We start from the raw sequence: 14,601 nt of genomic DNA on the forward strand, positions 1-14,601 counted from the left end.
TTGTAAACAAATATTCCTTAAATATCAATAAAAAACCAAACAAAGCTATTCGACATTATTGTATTTTGTAAAATTATTGTAAATAAATTAATTTTTCTATTTTTTACTTTTAATGGACTTTACATATGTGGAATTTCCCTGCACTGTTAACAAAAACGTATTGAAAGCATACTTCGATATAGAAAAAACTAAACTTCCCAAATCATTTGGCAAAACAACGCATTCTTACGATTTGAATGAAACCAACACAAATCAAGCAAAATCACTCCGTCATCTAGTTTTGGATGCCATCATTAGCAATTGGAATGGTAAAAGTATTATTGTTATTTTATTCTCATACCAAAAATGCAAACGAAAGTAAATCAAAATTTTAAACCCAACAGAAAATCCCATATTCAAGGAGTTACCAAGACAGGAGGACCGTAACTACATACTAAGCAATTTGAATGTAAATTTGCCCTTAAAACAACTAAGCCGGCACATACGAAGTAGTTTCTTTTGGAATAAAGCCTTTTGCCACCGTTGGAAAGTACAACAGACAGTGCAGCCAAGGCAGCGAAAACCTTGGATTAACATTTACATGGAAAGACATCTGCAAGAGTTTATTGAAAATGTTCAGACAAGTGACTATGATCAGGAAAGCGTACAAGAAACCTTGGACATTTGCGCGGAGTACATAAATCAATTGGAGATAAACTTTTTGCAACCCTCTCCAGACGGACAACACAGTAAGTCAAATGAAAAATATATTTATTTTGTAGTAAAAGTAAATAAAATGTAAGCTTTTGTTTCAACACACAATTCCGTTTAAATAGATCACATTCCACTTGATTTCATTTTGAGTAATCTGCCGGAATTGCACACGTTACGTTTAACATATTGTACCAAGTCTTTGGGTATGAATTTCTACTTGGGCTGTAATACCTTGTCGAAGCGTGATGTGCTCCATTTGGCCAGAGGACTGAGCAGAAGTCATGAGCTTCTACATTTCTGGTAATTATTATTAAACAGTCATTACATTTCAGCTTAAATATAATTTTGTTACGTGCAGCTTACACAGCACCAAATTGAGTCCTTATCAGTTACACCCGATTGCACGCAATTTGGACAGAGGCTGCCACAACTTAACATCGCTCGCTTTGGTGCATTGTTCCTTTGGCAACGAAGGCATACGCAAATTCCTACAGGCTTGTAATAAGGAATCCTTTAGTACGTTAAAAATTTTGGACTTAACAAATAATAAAATAAGTGAGTTTATTAATTACATATGAAAAATTATATGATTCAAAATGCATATTGTCAATAAGCAAGATAGTGTTTATTTTTGTGCTGAATTGTTATTATATATATTTTTATTTTATTTTATTTTAATTTATTTTATTTTATTTTATTTTATTTTATTTTATTTTATTTAAATGAATATTTTATTCTATTTTATTTTATTTAAATGAATATTTATTTTATATCTATTTTATTTTATATTGTTTTATTTTATTAAATTATAATTTATTTTTATTATTTTATAGTTTTATTTTATTTTATATTTTTGTATATTTTTTTTTACTCTTATTAAAAACTTGTAATATAAATAGTGAAAATTGAAATCCATTGAGGCGCGTTTTAGTACAAAGTACTGAGCTAACCACGGCCAATAGTCCTTTTATTTCGTCGCATTTCTGTATTATATTTAACTGACTTAAACTGTTAAATACAAAAGCGGTCTTATGGTTATATCTTGGTGGTTTGTACTTCCGATATTCTTATACGATGCCAACGACCTAAAAATCATATTTTTGATCAGGGTACAAACTATCAATCTAAATCACGAATCTATTTGTGTCTCGGTTTATTTGGCTCATTCATATTGAATAAATGGATCTTGGTTGTATGTGAAAATTATTCGCAAATCAATTGCCTCATACCTCTTATTTCAACTGAACGAACCAAACTGATTTTTCAAATATTTTAAAAGACAATCAATTAAATTATAAAACGTCATAAATGTGGATAATTATGGTCTATATTTTCAATCAAAGCCTTCATACAAGCTGATGCTTCAGGTACAGCATAAGTATTACAAAACTATACATAAATATAACTATAAGAAATAAACATGAGTAGTTAACACTGCAGATGTCAGCATATACCTATTCAACATAAACTAAAGTACCAATAAACTGAACATTTAAAAAAACTACGTATAGCCATGCCAACCACAATAAATGTCACTGCCATAATACAAAAAGCTACGTAATAAGGGGGTATTCACGATCTTGCGTAACGAACTCGGTAACTAGGTAATACAGTAGAAATGAGTAGGGATGACAAAATATATTTTGTTGGTATTGTGTTGGTAGTTCACAATGTTATTATGTTAGTCGAATAAAGATCTCATAACTCGAGATCGTGAATAGCTCTACTAATTTGTACTCTTAAGAACAATGAAAGTAAACTCACTTAAAAGCATAGTTCAGTGTGATTATTATTGTGTTGATAGCTTAGGCCTTACCAATTTTTTTTACTTAAATCGAAACACTTGTATGAATGCATGTACTCTAGATACCTTGTTAAGAATTTATTTATTTATTATTATTTTCAATGTTCATTTGAGATTTTATTACAAAATCTTAAAAAAGTAACAATCAATAATAATTTTAAATACAATCTATATCTCTTTTCATAGCTGCTGAGGGTGCTTTATTGCTCAGTCGTTCTTTACGTAATCTGAAACTGGAAAAATTCATTTTACGTTTCAATCCCATACAAAGCGATGGTGCCGCTATCATTTTCTCTCTACTAAATTATTTACCCATTAAATATTTGGACATTAGTTGCTGTTGCATATGCGTGGGAATAACAAAATTATTTATGCAATTAATTGTAGAGAACAAGATCTTACGATATTTAGACGTCTCTAATAATGAATTGAATGAGGTAATTATTATTGCTTAAGTCAAGCAATTAATAAATACATTAACCAATATTTTTAGGAATTCGGTGTTCAACTTTATAAAATTATTGGTTTTAACAAAACATTGCAGATGTTGGATGTGAGAAACACAGGACTTTCTTTCACTTTGCGTAATAAACTAAGAGATATTTTAAAACAAAACTTTCCGAAAAAAAGTTTTAAATTAACTTATTAAAATGTTATCAAATAAATTTAATGACATAAAATTTGAAGAAATAATACCATATAGAAATATAAAACAAATATGTACATAAAATAAATAAATAAAAAAATTTGAAAAAAATCTGTTTCCGCCCGGGATCGAACCGGGGGCCTTCCGCGTGTTAGGCGGATGTGATAACCACTACACCACGGAAACAGTTGCTTGGATTGTGCCAATATTTCTTTTAGAGTTACAACAAACAAATGATATCAGATTAAAAAAAATACATTTATTAATGCATAATATATAATTTAATGTATATATACATATATATTTATAGCAAAATATAATAAATATGTATAATTCGCTCCTCCGGGCTTTGCCGTAAACGCATGTTATACAGACTGTCACATCAGTATTGCCAATTTTGTATTTTTATAGTGTTTTAATTCTTTTTGGTTAAAAGGAAATTTAGATATGCTCACTTTCAATTACCCACCAAAAACGACCAAATTGTTTTTTCTCTCATTGTCAAATTTAAAATTTGTATTAAAAATAAGAACAATTGTACTCGTGCCGTGCCCGAGACACAAATAATAATTCAGTCAAAGCGTTGAGAGGGGTTATGAAGAATCCTCGCACTTAATAAAGAATTAAAGTGCACAAGTGCACTGACTCAACTAGCCTCAACATAATAATATAATATGTAGCAATATATAAAAAACATATTATTTACAATCTTAAGTGGCCACCACAAACGTGAGTCGTCATGGCAATATCGAGTAGCCTCCGCCAGCCAGCCCAATCAGTGGTTTGCTGTCGTCAGTTGATAGTACCGAGCACCTCCAAATCGTTGGTCACTTCCACCGAAGATACGAACATTTTCTACTGTTTTTTCCACCTGCGGGTACCAAATCAAATATCTTTCTAGCTGGAGCACTTTCTTTCATTCGTACGACATGACTAAGCCAGCGAAGTCGCTGAATTTTTATGCGCTTAACTATGTCAATGTACGATATAGCGCATACGCCTTATCGTTCCATCTAATTCGATTCTTGTTGTCAACGAGTAAAGAACAACATCTTTACTCAAATGCACTGTTGGTAATTGTCCAAACTTCTACACCATATAGCAGGACAGATATGATAAGAGAGTTGTAGAGCCTGATTTTTGTACGTTGAGAGAGCGATTTATTTGTACATAATAAATATACACTATAGAGCAATAAAAAAAAATACATAATATATAGCAAAACATAAAAAATATATAATATAAGCCAATATATAAAAAATATATAATATACTAGCTGACCCGGCGAACGTTGTTTCCCCTTGCAGTTAATTTTCCTGGCTCAGCTGAGTTAAAATATTTGTTGTCATTCAACTTAACCTTTAGCATTTTAATGCGAAAATTATTTTGAATTGTAGTTTAGCAGTCTGTTTGAAACGGTATTGAACAACTGGACCAACTGGTTGTGATTTTTTAAAAACGGTTCTAAAATACCCAGAATTTCTTGCTCCTCCATCTGCTCGATATGGTTGTACTGGCAACGCGCGTTTATTTGCTGCTTCTCATCACTCATTAAGTAGATTTGCAGAAATTTGGGATCATTCTTGGGCATCGTCATTAAAGAACCAATTTGGTGATACATTTGGCCCTGAATCTTAAGAGTTGATTGAAAATAGCGACCAATCTCATTCTGAACGATTTTTGTTGTTCCAAATGATGTCATTAGAAAGCACGAATTGAATTTGCGAATTTTACGAAAAAACAATTTAGATTGAGATGTGGCTTTAGCCAATAGTGCTTTCAATGGTTCTGGCGGCAAATTCAATGGTGGCAATAAACTTTTCCAGATGCGCAGCAGAAACCGGCCGATTCACCTTTGTATTTGAGTGCATGACAGTGTTGGCACTGTTTGTTCATAGCACCGATTACAATTCGTGAATGTGACGAATAGTCGATATCCGACTCATATTCATATTGTTTTTTTTTTGTACGTTATTTATATCTTTATATATATAATTCTTCTTTTTTGTGTGTGTTCAAGTCAATTCAAGGATGGTTTAGATTCACAATTTGGTCTACTGGATAACGTTTTTTTAATTATTATACAGTTTTTTGTTATCCATATACATTTATATTAGACCTTTAAAAGTTATTCATGTTTACTTTGATTTGTTTAAAAAGTTTAAACTCTAAAATGAATCGTTCAGCTATCCTGTTGAATTTTTGAATTCGCTGGAATACCAGGAATACCAACACATAACTTAAGATTAAAAATTGGCTCACCTATAATTATACTGCGGAATTTAAATGCACTTAAGCTATGCAACGGCAATTTTACGATTCATTTTAGAGATTTTAAACTTTTTAAACAAATCAAAGTAAGCATGAAAAAATTTTAAAGTTCTAATATAAATGTATATGGATACCAAAAAAAATGAAAAAATTAGTTAAAAAGACATTATCCAGTGGGCCACATTGTGAATCTAAACCTTCCTTGAATCCACTTGAACACACACAAAAAATTTCATCAAAATCGGTTCAGCCGTTTAGGAGAAGTTCACTGTCAATACACGTACAGAAGAATTATATATATAAGATATAGCAGAATAATAATACATAACATATAGAAATATAATAAAAAATAATATGTAGCACCGTACCAATACAATAATATATAATAGAATAATAGAATACAGATAATATATAATTTAGTCTACGAAAGAACATCATGTCAAAAAATATTTAAGAGACTATACGTATATACCATATAACTAAGATTCATCTCTGAAATGTTGATGACAATGAAGAAAAGAAGTTTAGGATAACACAGCGGTGGTATTTGTTTGCGCCGAAATTCACATATTTTATTATATTAAAAAAAAAATTTCATGTTTCCGCCCGGGATCGAACCGGGGGCCTTCCGCGTGTTAGGCGGATGTGATAACCACTACACCACGGAAACATATGGTGATGTTGAGTCATAAATATTATTTAAGTATGAGGTATTAGTTTTTGTTTTCAATTACTAAAATTTTATATTTTTATATATAGTTAGTTAAAGTACATATAGTTTATAACAAAAACTAAAAAACAAATTTTAGAACAATAATCTATATTATTTATTTATTTACAGTCTCATATATATAATACAAATATTGATTATAGAACTAATCTTCTATACAAACAAAAATACGACCTGTAGTAGGGAACGACTTTACTAGGGAATTTTTGTGAATTCAAGCCGACTAATCTACAAATGAGCCAAGTAGGTGGACTATATTATACAGAAGTTAAGTTAATATATTTTAATAAAATAGTGCAGTTGGCTTTCTATAAGAAACGAATTTAAATAAATAGATGAAAAACATAAAAGAAATATATCAACTGAATTAACTAACCTATCTCAGAAAATGTGTTAGTTTTGCTAAAACCATAACTATTTTCTTATTTTCGTTTATATATTACTTCACGTATAACTTTACTATTAACTATCACTCGTTACTAGTTAGATAACAATTGTTTGTTTATAAATTCTATAACTACATACTTGGTACATGACTGTTTATATCGCTATGATTTATACATTTGTAAAAATCAAAATAAATATATTTTTCAGGAAGGTAGAAGGGTATGGATCCCTTCTAAACAATATAATCTAAGTTTATAAAAGCTATAAAATTCTGACATGTTTTAGTGTTAATATTAACTAGAAATTTCGATAATGAGACTTTAGAAGACATTAAAAAAAATTGTTAACTATTAAAAACAATAATGGAAAGTTAAAATAACACCACATAAATAAGTACAAAGCAAAAAGGTACTGCAAAAAGGCTTGCAAAAAGAATTTTCCCCCAGGGGAGAGCTTGTATAATCCTTTAATTAAATATTACAAACTTTTGGTCACAATATATTCGTATATTTGCTTACGTTTATTTACTACAAGTGATTCTAAGCGAATTAAAGGCGAATTTATTAACAATACTTTAAAAATCAAAATAGACATTTGTTTCCACACAATGATGTTCTTTTTAATTTCCTATTTAGTAATTACTCTAATCTTTGTACTTTGCCTTTATTTTAGATTGTAGTAATATTAGTTTTGTATTTAGAATTAATATCCAATATGATATAATTGAACATATCTGATACAGCTATAACATATAGTCAGCCCAAGAATATGTTTGATTAAACGTAATAATGATAAAACTTAAAAAAATGTTTGGGCTTTAAAATTTCTTAACTACTCTATTTATTTACTTATTTTATTCGAAAAGCATTTTTTATCATTATTGTCAGAGTTATTAATTAATAGAAATTTGCAAATCTAAATTATTAAACATTACAGTTCACTACAAAACAAAAAAATCTGTTTCCGCCCGGGATCGAACCGGGGGCCTTCCGCGTGTTAGGCGGATGTGATAACCACTACACCACGGAAACAGTTGCAATTTGTTTGACAAAAACTAGCCGGACTCTACAGTTTTTTGACAATTTATAAAATATATTGGAATATAATGAAAATACAAATAAAATTAATTTTATTTATCATTAAAAGATTTAGATTTTTCGCAAGATTTTCCATTCATGAATGAGCAGCTTTAGATGTTTCTATTTAATTACGTAGTCGGACGTGGAATAAAGGGAAAATTCCATAAAATCAAAAGATAATACACTACAAAAGCACTGACAAAAAATATTTTCTACTATAAATACTTCCACAATCTATGATATAATTCTGGCTTCGTCAAATTTTCAGTCTGCAGACTCCACAATTATACATGAGACTAGGTATATTTAGAAACCTGAAGCAACTGTTAAGTATTTCTTCATAAAAATTATTTGTTTTTCAAGAATTGTTTGTCAAATCATCAAACAAAGACTTAAAAGCGTTTACTACTTATTAATCAATTCTATTAATCTATAATAAATAGATTACGATTGAAGAAAATGGGTATATTACAATCAATAACACCAAAACAAAATCACGAACAACGGATTATTTTTCCGTGTATTGATACACATAGACAGCTTTTAATTTTAACAAAATTGTGCAACTTATTATATTGTCAGATAAATGACTCCTCTATGGTTTTAAGAGCCTTTTGAGGGAAGTACGTGAAGGCAATATTCTATGCTAATAAGTCAATAATAATTCCAGATTTAGAAACAAATATTGAGCACACCATTTTTAAGGTATAACTTTAAGTATTTAATGAAGTTGTAACAAAATAGGACTCCAGGATGTAGTTTCTCAGTCGTCTTCGTAAAGACATTTGACCAAAATATTTTTGGTCATAAAAAATTATATAGCAAATGAAAATTTTTAGTTTTATTCACGAAAATTATTTGTTTTTTTTTTATTTTGAAATTCCACACCTCTTAATAAACACACTACATATTTTTGGGGTTTCAGATTTGCTTCCAACGTCCTTTATTATCAGAATGGGAACAAGCATCAAGATAACATTTTTAATTATGATACTGGTGGTAATTTGATTGGATCGAAGAGTTCTTCTAATAAGAAAACTGTATTATCAGTGCTTTATTAGTCTATTACTACTAGTTTTGTTAACTGTTTAGGATGCCATTTTTGGGTAAGTAAGGGTGTCAATCTTTATTTGATGGAAGATATCATTGCAATAAATAAATAAATAAAGTAAATCCTTGCTTTAAGTTTGTAGAATTTATAAAAAAAACACACAAAGCTATTTCGTAATGTATACACATAGTGTATACACAATATGTTATTGTGTATTACACAATAACGAAACCTATTCTGTGAACTTGATAAATTTGTCAAACATTAACAATTATTCACCATCTCGTTTATATATCAAATTTAATCATTTGTTAAGGTTTTGGTATTCTGTGCTAAAATTAAAAAGCTCTGTTCTTGATAAATTGTGAAGATGACAAATGTTCTTGACAAATAAAATATATACTCTTTACAACCATGTTGTATTGTTGTTTGTATGTATAACAAAATTCAAAACAGCATACTTACTGAATTTATAGTTATTTATTAAAGTACTGTTAACAGTGGCGGAGCTAGACCAACTCTGCACGTCGGCGACATCAGAATTAAGAGGCCCCCTTCATAACCCAGTTGTAAACTTTCAAGTTACCTTGTTGAAAGTTTTATTGCTAATCAAATTAAAACAAACACAAATTAAAATAAATGAATTTTCCTACTTTTAGCCTCACTCAATTTTTTTTTAAATTATATCATAATTTGCACCAGCTGCTATTTTTGCTTCAGTTTATAGAATTTGCAATGAAGATAGTTTCTCTTGGATCATCATACTTTTCTAGTACGTCTTAATCAATTTTAATTTTAAGAAGCTTCTTTCCGTCGAAGCTATACTGACTGGAACTGTGAACATGAATCTGGTTACTATATAAACATTTGGGAATACTTCGAATATGGTTTACGCCATTATCAAACCAAATTGTTCAAAATATTTATTAAGTGCTTAGAATCCACAGTCGGTAACAGATGCTACTGACTGTTAAAATATAACAATAGTAATTAAATAAAATGTAATAAATTTTATGAAAACAATTGTAACAAAACTATTATAATAATACTATAGTCTGGTGAAAAGCACTAAGTACTTGAGCTTTGAAATTTGTCAAGATTTGCCTAGAACAGAAAAACCTTTTTTTGCTTGATAAAAATCTTGACTAATTGTCAATACTTGACAAATTTTTCAAGTTCACAGAATAGGCGGGTAAATCTAAATAATACGTTTACTATATACAAAAGCACAACAAATTTATATTACAATATTATATATTTAAAATCTAAAAAGTCATTCTGTTAATTTTTTGTAATTTCGTTTACATTTATTAAAATTTTGTTTTATAAGTCCATGCCAAAATAAAACTTTTAATTTTTAATATTGTATTTAAACTTGAACACACCAAAGTTCATTGGTCATCAAAATTATTTTAATTAGATTTGCCAGCAACGTTTTAACCCTCTTAAAGCCATTAGCAAAGAAAAACACTTATTTTTTCCCCCCAGAAAAGAAAAACAATAATAAAAACAACAACAAAAGTGTAACAAAAACAAAACACCCAAAGTAGAAAGTTTTTCCCTTGCTCAGCTTTTGCCAAGTGCTCACTTAGTAGAGCCACTTAAGCATAAGTTGGATACCATTAAAAAGGATACTTCAGAGGATGTGCATAAAAAAGGATAATGAAAATTGCTTGTAGGGATTTAAACTTTGCACATTTTGTGTTGGAATTTTTTCTTCTCGGCTACTAAAGGTAATACAACTAAACTATCAGTGGAAAAGAAATATTAGTTTTGCACTTTCAAATCAAATTGGAATAAATATGATTTTGATTATTAGCAAGGATATAGTAAAACATTATATCTACTGCTCTATATTTAAGTTCAATTGTTTTTAATACTTTTTTGTTTATTTTGTTGTTATTAAGTGTTGTTTTTTTCTTCTTACATATTTTGTTTCCCAGCTGAGTTGCATAAAAAGTTTTACTTTTGCTATTTTTCAATTAAAATCAAATTGTTTTCTTGTCTGGCAAATGTGTTTCTTTTCTATTTTTGTTTATTTAGGACGCATCCTTGTTTTGCTAATGTAGTATGGAAAAAAGTTGAGATAGCATGGAATATGTTTAAAAGCTTCTTTTTTTTGGAAAATATTGTATAAATACAGATACATAAGTTGATGGAGTTTTGAATTAATAACTCATGATAACAAAATGCAGGACTTTTTTATATAAGAAAAATCTTTATAAATATCTATTCAATTTAAAGGCAACAGAAATAGCTTCTCCACAAATATATAAATAGCCTATAGGATATATACATTAAAAATTATAAATAAATCGGATGTTATACTGTTTAATAAATGGTTATTATTGGTCAAATAAAAGTTCGCTTAGTTGGCAACGCAGTATTAATTTTTGATGTATCAAAAAATGTCAACTGATTTGACATAGTATTGCAGTATTTTATTTAAAGACAGCAAGCTGTTAAAATATAAACAAAGAAACACGAACTTAATGACAAAGACTTGGTACAAATACCATCGCCATCACAGCAAGAGACTCAGTTTCCCATTGTTTACGGATTTCGGGAGCAATTTCATGTCTGTGAATATATTTAATGAGTATCAAATAGCATATGTAGACAAAATACAATATCGCTTGTGCTCGTTTCGATCTTTTCAGACTGGGCATTTCTCCGTAGAGGACAAATCTCGCGAACATCGCCTAAAATCTTCGATTAATGACATAAGCGTCGCTTTATTAAAGTCCAAAATTGACTGAGAAAATGATTATTGTGAACTAAGCTTGATGTGTCCCAAATATTAAAAAATGTTTTTAAATATATGAAAAATTTACCATGATGGATTTCTCGAATTCCAACTATAACTCAAAAAGAAGTGCGTATATGTTATATTCAATATTTTCTTCAAAATTTTAAAAATGGATGGTCTAGCATCTTTATTAAAATTGTGAAAGGTTATAAAGCTTGATTCTTCAACGATAATGTAACAGCGTACTCTGCTGAAAAAATAAAGATCATCATTGTATTCTCACGAATCTAAAAAATTCATACAGAACCACATTCTTTCGACCGTACTCTATGTACTCTGGTTATTTCAAAAAATAAAAAAAAATTGAGGGAAAGAGTGTTCGGCAGCAATCAAGAGATAATGAATGATAACTAAAAAGTGAAACTACCTGTTTAATTAATAGGAATGGAAGTTATTTTGAAAAAATAAAATTGATAAAGATTAAGGTCTAATAAAAAATCGTAATTACTGACTCTTATTGACTTACTGACCGAATATTGAAAATTTGACCAATTCGTATTATGTGATATGTTATTTGTGTCAGTTCTGTGCTTAAACCACACTTTTTGAAAACATATTTTGAATGTCTAAATGAGAATACAGTATCTGCATGTACGAATAAATAAAGTATGTGAAGTGGTCGCTAGAACTTATGTAGATCAAAAGAACCTAATAAATTAGAATAGGAGACCCCTTTATTTACAAGCTCATCTAATGTCATCTAACGAAAAAATTCTTTCCATAAGTAATCTACTTGAAAATAAACACCATCTTATTTTAAAAAAGAATATAAAAAGTTATTATAATTCGATTTACTCAGATAGCAGAGCTCCTGAGTAAATAATCGCTATATTGACCTGTAATACACAATCAAAACTTATTGAGCAATAATAATATTTAGTTTCACTTATCGATCAGAATTGCCTTAAGTATATCCATCAAAGGCTTATAGAGTAGATAGATTATAGATTTGCTTTCATCTCCTATTTCAGCTTGAAGAATTCCCAGTTAAATCTGATACCGAACCAAATCAGGTGGATGATCCATAACAACGATGCAATTTCATTTGAATCGATGGAAATTTTTTCTGTTTTCTTGGTGTTCTTGTGATAACTTCCATGCTAAACGGATTTATCCGTACATTTTTACATTTCTCTCCAATTATCTGAACTCTGTAGACTTTTTGGTAGTTCGTCAAAGTATGTACCAATTAGTCTTTCAGTTTGTCGAAACATTTAGCAAAAATTAGATAGATTTTTTTTGATATCCCACTTCTTTTTTGATTAGTCTCGTAGACATACAGAATCACTTCGCAGAATTTTAATTGGTCTTATTGTTTGGTTTTCTCGATTGTGATTTTTTTTTTGGTGGCGGTGCTTTATAGATGTTGCGCTAAGAATTTATATGGAAATACTAGTTTTGGATCAGGGTGCTGCTGTCTAAATACTATGTTCCAATATTAATTTTTTGAAAGTAGGTACTAATTAATTAATTTGTAACACATCTACACATAGCGCTTATGCAAGCTACTGCAAATTTTTTTCTAAATGTTTAATAATTTTATCAAAATAATTTTTTATCATATATTTTACAATTATTTCCAAAAAGTAAAAAAAATATTTGAAAATTGAGTGGCTTGGCTTTTCATACGTTTAATTCATCGTATATCTCTATAACCACAAACTTTACGTTTGCAAAGAAGTTATTTAGCACCCCATAAATCTTTTACGGATTCACGGCTTGTGATTTATGTCCATGTAAACTTTTACGAATGCAAAAATATTAAAACAATTTTAACTGAGAATAAACACAAAAAACTTAACTTGACAATTTTTGGAAAGATAGACAATATATTGCCGTAATAAAAAATCATATAAAATAAAAAAAAAAAAATTTCGTTTCAAGTTTTTATGCAGTACCACGAAAATTTTAATATTTTAGTTTTTTTTTGTATTTTATTTATTTTTAAATATCAATATTTAAATTTAAACATTTAAATTTTCTTGAAATAGCTTTAAGTTAATTTTTTAAAATACACCCACTTTTTTCATAAGAAATTATATTTCTGAGCCTAAATGAATCGCAAAAGTTTTCTAATTAAATAAATTAACTTTTTTTAAGAATTAATTATTGTCACTTAAGTTAATTAGAATTTTTATTTTTTGTTTATCTCAACTAAAATATGAAATAGCAAATTTCAACTTAATCGCTTGCATTAAAAGGGTTAATTTGACAGACGGCAAGACATGAAACCAAACAGGCTGTGATTCATAAAATCTGCTTTTAATGTAATTATTTATGAAATATTAAATTGTTGCCTAAGGGTTGAAGTTAATAATAGGGCCAAAGTGAAAAAGAGAAATATAAAAAAATAAATAAATCTAACAAAATTGATGAGTAAACATTTTGTAAAAAAATAAAATTAAAGATAAAAAATATTATTCTTAAAAATAATTTAAGGCTATCAAAACTCAATAAATCAACAGTTTTGACAAGGGTGCGCACGAAACTGCATTTACAGCTTAACCATTAAAATTTTTATTTAATTATTTTATACAAAGAATGACACTTATTAATAACAAAAAAGGATATCTGGAGATGCGGGGCATCGATCCCCGTACCTCTCACATGCTAAGCGAGCGCTCTACCATCTGAGCTACATCCCCTTATTGATAGTGTTGGAAAATATCTTATCGGTTTATTCGTTCAGCAATAAAAGGTACTATATAAATTATATTATCGAAACTATTTGCATTATTTTATCTGCTGTTCATTTATAGCCACTATTCATGACGACTTTCAGACATGACTTGAGTACCAATGCGGACAATTTAATTGTCACAAAACCGGCTACAAAATCCATTCATTGCTTTGATTTCATTTCAATGATTTGATTTTATTGTTATTGTTGGTTGGTGTGATTTTAACTGGTTAATAATATTATGCGGAACAACAAACTTGTTTATGAAGATTTTTGAAAAACATAAACTATTGATAATTTTAATTGAATTCAATCAATAACTGGATTAGATTGCCAAGCAAGCGACAGTGGCGCATTCATTTAAAAGTCTTGAATGAATTTTGCAAGTCAATATATATTTTTTAACTGCAGGTATAGAAGTAGATAGACTATTATATATTTTATAATATTA

General features: G+C 28.8%; 4 non-coding genes across 4 annotated transcripts; all 4 read right to left on the reverse strand.

Annotated features, from left to right (window-relative positions):
• Positions 1–3,256: 3,256 nt before the first annotated feature.
• Trnav-aac lies at positions 3,257–3,329 on the reverse strand. Its single transcript has one exon. It is a non-coding gene; the product is annotated as a tRNA-Val (tRNA).
• Positions 3,330–6,011: 2,682 nt separating this feature from the next.
• Positions 6,012–6,084, reverse strand: Trnav-aac. The gene has a single exon. It is a non-coding gene; the product is annotated as a tRNA-Val (tRNA).
• A 1,405-nt stretch (positions 6,085–7,489) lies between these two features.
• Positions 7,490–7,562, reverse strand: Trnav-aac. The gene has a single exon. It is a non-coding gene; the product is annotated as a tRNA-Val (tRNA).
• A 6,480-nt stretch (positions 7,563–14,042) lies between these two features.
• Positions 14,043–14,115, reverse strand: Trnaa-agc. Its single transcript has one exon. It is a non-coding gene; the product is annotated as a tRNA-Ala (tRNA).
• Positions 14,116–14,601: the final 486 nt, after the last annotated feature.

This window comes from Teleopsis dalmanni, chromosome 2 (assembly GCF_002237135.1).
Source record: "Teleopsis dalmanni isolate 2A chromosome 2, ASM223713v2, whole genome shotgun sequence".
Lineage (NCBI taxonomy): Eukaryota > Metazoa > Arthropoda > Insecta > Diptera > Diopsidae > Teleopsis > Teleopsis dalmanni.